This window comes from Cynocephalus volans, chromosome 10, assembly GCF_027409185.1.
Source record: "Cynocephalus volans isolate mCynVol1 chromosome 10, mCynVol1.pri, whole genome shotgun sequence".
Taxonomy (NCBI): domain Eukaryota; kingdom Metazoa; phylum Chordata; class Mammalia; order Dermoptera; family Cynocephalidae; genus Cynocephalus; species Cynocephalus volans.
Genome location: NC_084469.1, coordinates 108,863,689 through 108,871,577, shown reverse-complemented (window position 1 = coordinate 108,871,577; position 7,889 = coordinate 108,863,689). Strand labels below are relative to the sequence as shown.

Genomic DNA, 7,889 nt, shown 5'->3' with positions numbered 1-7,889 from the left:
GCCCTGTACTGGCCACAGCTTTTGCTCATGGTGACAGCCATCCCATGGTGGCGTGGAGCAGGCTTTGTGCTTTTTCATTGCTGTGTGCTATTCTGGTGTGTGCCTCGTCCACCGTATGTGTGTCCTCCTGTTGATGCTCCCCTGGGCCGTTTCCAGTCTGGGGCTCTTGTGCATGAGGCTGCTGTGAATGTCTGCATCGTGCTTCTGTGTGGACACATGCACACTCGTGTCTTGGGGGTGGGTGCCCAGGGGTGAGGCTGCGATCACGCAGGGTGGGCGTATGCTGCGCTTTGATAGAAGCCAGTGAGCATAGCTGTGAGAATACAGCCCGGACTGTTCAGTGAGGGTGCAGAATGTTCGCCTAAGTGAATGTACAACCGACTCCACTTTCATTTGGGTCGTTTCCCAGTTTTAGCTCTTACAGAGCTGCGGTGAGCATTCTGGAACATGTCTCTGTTCCTGTTTCTGGGGCATCCGTGTGCTTGGGCTGAGTGGGTCCTGGGGACAGAGAAAGCCATCTGCATACTTTCTTGTTTGTCTGACTGAACACCCACGCGTGGCACTTACTGATGCTTGCTGGTAAATGCTGATCGCTTGTTATGGGGAAGTCACCTCCTTACACTCCTTCACCCACATCTATCAGGGATGTCTGCTGTATCTGCATCCGTCCTCTTTTGCATTTATCGACATGGTTCAGTTAGGGGACGGGATGGGTTACAAGCATTGAGTCGCCCTGTTGAACCTGTCTTCCTAGAATAAACCCTGCGTGGTCACAGCATATTATAGCATTGACAGCCATTCGATTCTGGTTGCTAATATTTTGTTTACAAGTTTTGCTTCTTGATTCATAAGTAAGATTCATCTTCTGTCTTTAATTGGTTTTGGTATTAAGGTGCTGGCTGCTAAAAACAATGACTTGGGGCATGTGCCATCTTTCTGATGGCCTGGGACTGTTAAATGACAATGGAGTCACATCCAAGTTTTAATATGTTAAATCTCTTTTTGTTGTTTGTTCTTTTTTGGCATCTGGCCTGTATGGAAATCTGAACCCTTGACTTCGGTGTTACGGTTTGTTAAATTGGAGTAATACGATGTCAGACTGTAAAACACATAAAACATAAATGTACAGTTTAACAAAATTCAGGCACTGCATCACCACCCAGTCCAGAAATAGAGTTTGACTGGTCCCTGAAGCCCTCAGGCCTCCTTCCGTGTAGCCCCATTCTGGTTTAATTTCCATCTGGCTCTTCTGTAGAGTTTGTCCCTTACTATGCATGTATCCCTAAAGAATACAGCTTAGTTCAAGCCTGTTTTTGAACTTCATTTCAAAGGAATCACATTACGTGTGTTACTTGGTGTCTTGATTGCCATCTATTAAGTAGGTCTTGATGGCTGGTCAAAGAAGCTGTCCCATCTCACTCTTCTACAAGATTCTTAATTATTCTGGCCCTTTGAGCCTCCTGGTGTATTATAGAAGTAGCTTGAGAAGTGCCACAGAAAATGGACTGGGATTTTGACTGGGGGTGCGTTCAATCTACAAATCAATTCGAGGCGTGTATTAGATTCCTACTGCTGTTGTAATAAATGACCACAAATTGAAAACAACACACATTTATTAAGTCAGGGTTCTGAAAGTCTGAGATGGGCCTCAGTGGGCTAAAATCAAGACGTTGGCAGGGCTGTCCCTTCTGGAGGCTCTAGGGGAGAATCTGCCTCCTCACGTTTTCCAGCTTCTCGAGGTGCCTGTATTCTGGGCTCGTGGTCCCGCCCTTATCTTCAAAGCCAGCAGCGGTGGGCTGAGTCCTTCAGACGCTGCCATCTTTTTGGTTCTCCTCTCCTGTGCCTTCCACTCTTAAGAACCATTGGGATTACAGTGGGCCCACTCGGGTCATTCAGGATAATCTCCCCATTAGGGTCAGTGGATTAGCAGCCTTAACTCCATCTGCTACCTTAATTCCCCTTTGCCATGTAACTAGCCATATTCACAGGATGTGTGTGCTAGGTCGTGGACATCTTTGGTGGGGGTGGGGATGGGGGACTTATTCTGCCTGTCACAAGGAGTTTGGCATCTTTAATGCTGAGACTTCCATTCTATGAACATGGTATCTCTCTCTGTCCTTCATTTAGGTGAAGACACATAGAGGCCTTACGTACTTTTTGTTTAATTTAATCGTGGTTACTTCATTTTTTTTTTTTTTCGGACACTATTGTAAATAGTTGTAGTTTCCTTAAGGGTTGTTTATTCTTGTTAATGATGAGTGAATGTTTCATTTGATCACATATTTTACCTGCACGTATTGAAACGATTATATGTTTTCCTGTCTTAATCTTTTTAATGTAGCGGATTGGGTGGATCTTCCAGTGTTAAACAAATTTTGCATTCTGATGATTTAACCCAACTTAGTTACAATGTTTTCTCTCTCTTATATATTGCTTTTCTTCCCCCTGGGTTTTGTTTAGGATTTTCACATCTGCTCTTTCAAGGATAAGCTGGTCTCCATATAAAATAAGTCAGAGAATGTTTCCTATTTTTCTGTTCTCCGGAAGAGTTTCTAAGATTCTTTTTTTGTTTTTTTTTTAAGATGACCGGTAAGGGGATCTTAACCCTTGACTTGATGTTGTCAGCACCACGCTATCCCAAGTGAGCCACGGGCAGGCCCTAATTTTATTCCTCTTTAAAAATAACCAACTTGTGATTTTATTGATTCTCTTTATTGAATACTTGTTTTCTATTTCCTTCATATTCACTCCCTATTATTTCCTTCTTTTGGTGCTCTTAGGTTTATTTTCTTGTTTTTTTTCCTAAATTCTTGAGATGGATGCTCAGCTAATTATTTTCAGGCTTTCTTTATATATATGTATGTATATTTAATATATATGAGTATGCTTTATATATGAAAGCATACATAGTCCAAAGCATAAAGTATATATAAAATTTATATACAAAAGTACACATATTTCATATATACTGTATACATTCTATATATATACTTTACATATATACTTCATATATATACTTAAGGCTATAAATTTCCATCTAAATTCTACATCAGCTACATTGCATGAGTTTTGAAGTGCAGTATTTTTATTAACTCTCATTTCAAATTACAATTTTCCTAGAATTTCTTCATTGACCAATAGGCTATTTAGAACTGGCTTCCAAAGGAATGGAGATTTTATTATAGTTTTTACAATAATTTCTAACTAAATAACAATTTGGTCAAGAGGCTATTTCCTTCAGTTTTGCTTTGTAACTGAGTGTGTGCTTGAAAGAAACTGCATTCTGCAGTTGTGGAAGAAAATGATACAGATACATTAGATGAAATTTATAGTTTTATTGCTCAAATATTTGCTATCTTTACTGATTTCTTTTGTCTACCTGTTCTACTAATTGCTGAGAGAGATGAGTTCAAATCTCTCAGTATGACTAAGGATTTAAGTATTTCTCCTGGTAGTTGTATCAATTTTTGCTTTATGTATTTTGTGGCCATGTTATTAGGTTCACACCAATTTTAAAATGATCTCCCTGATGAAGTGAATGTTTTATCATTACCATGTGTCCCTCTTTATCTCTAGCAATAATTCTGCCTTAAAGCACATGCTGTCTACTCTTAAGGTCCACTCCAGCTTTCTTTGTTATTTGTATGATGTATTTCCCCCATCTACTTACTTTTAATCTTTCTGCATTTTTATGTTTTTGATGTGTCACTTCTTAATAGCATAGAGTTGGAATTTTAAAAATCCACTTTGACAAACTGACTTTTAACTGGAACATTTAGTCCATTTACGTTTAATGTAATAAATGATATTAAATTTAAGTCTAGAGTTAAATCTGCCATCTTACTTTGTTTTCTGTTTTTGCCCTTTCTGTGTTCCCTTTCATCTCCTCTCTGGCCTGAGTTTAGATCATTTGTGGCTTTTTAAAAAAATCATTGTTTTCTTTGAACATTTGGAAGTTACAAGTTTACCTTTACTATTGTAGTGGATCCCTTAGAGATTAAAATGCGCACTTATCAAAATGAAGATTTAATCAATGTTATTTTCTCTCCTCTCAGCCAGTGATGGACTTGGACACTTTGGCTCCACTTATTCCCGCAGACTTGTTTTTCCATTGTATATTTTAATTCTATCACTTTAAAAAAAAAAAAAAACAACAACTCCAGAAAACATTTTATACAACCTATGTTTGTCTACTCTAGGTTTTCCCATGTATTTACTCCTTTATTTCTTCTTCCATCTGGGATCACTTTCCTTTGGTCTGAAGTACATCATTTAGAATTTTCTTTCGTGTGAGTCTGCTGCTGGCAAACCCTTTACAGTTTTGTCTGAAAATTGCTTTTATTTTAACCTCACTCTTCAAGTAATATTTCTTTTGGGTATATAATTTGGGTTGGTGGTTTTCTTTCAAGAGCATGTTGAAAATGTCACTCAACTGTTTCCTGTGTTCCTTTGAAAAGTCAGCTGTCTGTCAAGTTGTCATACGTTTGAAGGTAATGTATCTTTTTCTCTGGCTTCTTTGAAGATTTTTTGCCTCTTTTTTTCCTTTGTAAATGTTTTACTGAAGTGTAACATATGCATAGGAAAGTGAGCAAATCATCAGTGCTTGATGGAATGTCAAGAAAGCACATCCATGTAAGCTGCATTCAGATCAAAAACAACGTTCTGTAATATTTTCTAATTTCCATTATATTTCTCCTTTGACACCTAGTGATTTAGAAGTGTGCTTTAAAATCTCTTATTTTTGAGGGCCAGCCCATGGCTCACTTGGGACAGTGTGATGCTGATAACACCAAAGCCACGGGTTTGGATCCATATATAGGGATGGCCGGTTTGCTCACTTGGGAGAGCCTGGTGCTGACAACACCAAGTCAAGGGTTAAGATCCCTTTACCTGTCATCTTAAAAAAAACCCCAAAACCAAAAAACAAAAAACTCTTACTTTGGAAATATTTTTAGACTAATTCATTTGATGTTCAATTCTAACTCATTTCTCTTGAGAATACCTTAGAGAATGTGGACTCCATCAATAATTTTGGGGGATTTGTGGCTAATTTTTGGAGCACAGACGGAGTTCGATGTATCATCCTCCCAGAACCCATGTGGAAGTCTGATCCCCAATGTGGCAGTGTTGGGAGCTGTTTGAATCATAGGGGTGGATCCCTCATGAATGGATTAATGCTCTCCCTGGCAGATGGGGGTAGTGAGTGAGTTCACACTCTATTAATTCCTGAATGATTTGTTTGTTTAAAAGACCCTGGCACCTCCTCTCTTTCTCCTTGCTTCCTCTCACCATGTGATCTGCACTTGCTGGCTGCCTGCTGCTTTCTGCCATGAGTAGAAGCAGCCTGAGGCCTCCACTAGATGCAGTTGTCCCAGAATCGTAAGTCAAATAAACCTCTATTATTTATAAATTACCCAGTGTCAGGTATTCTGTTATAGCAACACAAAACTGACTAATACATCTGGTAAGTTGACCTTTTTTTTTTTTTTTTTTTTGCTCTAAAGTCTAACATGTCTAATATTAACATAATGACAAGAGGTTTCTTTTGGCATCTTTTACATCTTTGTACTTATATTTTAGGTATGTACCTTATAAACAGAATACAGCCACATTTTGCATTTCAGTTCAACGTGACAATATCTTAAACGAGCAGGCTTGCTTCATTTATATCTGTTGGGATTCCTAATATCTGGATTTATTTAAGCAATCTGACTTTGTGCTTTGTACAGCTGGGGGTGGGGGTGTCCCAAAAGTCCTTGTGCAGTTTTAAGTGCTGTATATTATTTAAAAACATTTTTAGGACACCCTGTATTTATCCTGATTTTTCTATGCTTCTTTCTCCTTTCCTTCTTCCTACTGGTTTAAGTTTAGTTGAAACCCTTTCCCAACATGGTCTGGAAGTTACCCATGAATATGTGGCCTTGTTAGACTTTGCCCTTCTTCCAAATGAGGATCTTGGAAGGCATTAATGCCAGTCACCTAGCTACTATTTTGCAGAACACTGTCCAGTACTTCAGCTGTGCCTTATGCCACTACTCCATAGTTGGTCACCATTATTATTGGTGACACGGGCCATGCTACTTTAGACAGTCCCAATGGTTTCCAAGTTTTGTCAGCACTCCTTCTCACACTTCTTTCCTTCCCTCTGCATTGAATCTCCTTTTTCCTTACATACACAAGTTCCTTCAATGAGGGTCTGTTATTGATAAACTTTTCATTTTGTCCTAACTTTTACAGATCGGCTGGCACAGAATTCTACACTAGTCTTCTCTCGGCAATTTGAAGCTATTTCTCATCTTCTGACTTCTGTTGTTCCAGTGGTGAAGACTCTCAATTTTTTGCCTATTTTTTTTTCTTTTTTGGTACATTTTCATCTTTCTCCTAGTTCGCTCTCTTCAGCTGCGTCTCGTCTGTATTTTAACACCCTCCAACCAAGCTGTTAAATTCTATGATCATATTTTTTATCTCTCGGAATTCAGTTTTTTTCCCAAAGAGGCATTTTTTTTTAAAAGCAGCACTTAAAAACTACAAAAAGCATCAAGAAGGCATAAAGAATAGCCATAAGGCTACACGCCCTACCTGTGGGGAGAGTTTCTGCCATCTTTGAAAATCAGGAAGGTCCCAAGGTAAGTGCAGTTGCAGCCATGACGGCAGCCTTTGCTGTGGAATCCCAGGCATTCATGTTGGGATCTGAACCGATGATGCTGGGTTCACACACATCAGCAAAGCCAGGAGCTAATGCCCAGTTCTTACCTGGATTTTTGATGGGGTTGCCAGCTCCAGTGACTCCATAACCTCCATTGATTAGTGGCCTTCAGTTGGAGTAATGGAAATGAGATCATCTTTACTTGCAGGAGGGTCCTCACTACAACCAGTTGTACCAGCTCATAAAGATGAACGTGGAGTCCCACCACTTAGAAGTACATGTGATGACGTTTCCAGCCCAGGACTTGGTCAAAACCTTTCCCTTCAAGAAGAGAGCCAAACATTTCAGTAATGTCCTCTTGTTGGAGTTAACAGTAACTACTCCTGGAACAGGGCAAAGTGTGTTTAGTCCAGCAAATATCGGTCAACCACAAAAGACAACACTGTCTCCTGCTCAGTTGGATCCTTTTTAGACTCAAGGAGATTCTCTGACTTTAGGCACCTTGATGACAGTTGGTTGGCTGTGTTTCTATCATCTACTTCCTGTATATTATTACCATTTGCACGATATGGGAATATCTTAAAACATGGGATGTCTAACACAGGAAATTGGATGCCTATTTGTTAACAATCTAAAGTGCAGGACTAGAAAGCCTTAAGCAAGATGGGAGAATTTTTGGCAAATCCATTATGATTGTTTCAAAACCACGTATTGATAAAAGTATTGTGGAAAACAGTGACAGACATGCTTTATCATCTGCATCTGCAGCCTGTACACCACCAGTCAAAACCTTAGGTACACAAACGCATCCTGGAAGTACTATCAGGCTTTCCACCATGAGGCCTCTTGCTACAACAAAGCTTCTTCTTGTGACGTATCAGGTTCTTTCTGACATACTAACACCAAAAAAAAAGATAGAAGTCCTGTATCCAAAACAATGGAGTACCTGTTTGGCTAGTAGTATAATAAGATATAAGAGCTCAACCAGTAAGGAGGAGTTTGCTACACGAAAACAGAGTTAGCAGAATCCTGCTGGTTTCCTTTGCCTGGTTATATGACCACTCTTGGCAGCATTAGATAGCTATCTCATAATTCTTTTAAAAGCCTTTTTCTTTAAGGATATAGCCTATTTGTAATTCACACTTTAAAAGATGCTTGAGATACATTTTATTTTATTTTATTTATTTATTTATTTTTTTTAAATTTTATTTTGTCGATATACATTGTAGCTGATTAATGCTCC

At 39.1% G+C, this 7,889-nt stretch overlaps 1 pseudogene; it reads left to right on the top strand.

Annotated features, from left to right (window-relative positions):
- The first annotated feature begins 216 nt into the window (after window positions 1–216).
- Window positions 217–7,604, top strand: LOC134389423 (nucleoporin NUP35-like; annotated as a pseudogene).
- The last annotated feature ends 285 nt before the right edge of the window (window positions 7,605–7,889 follow it).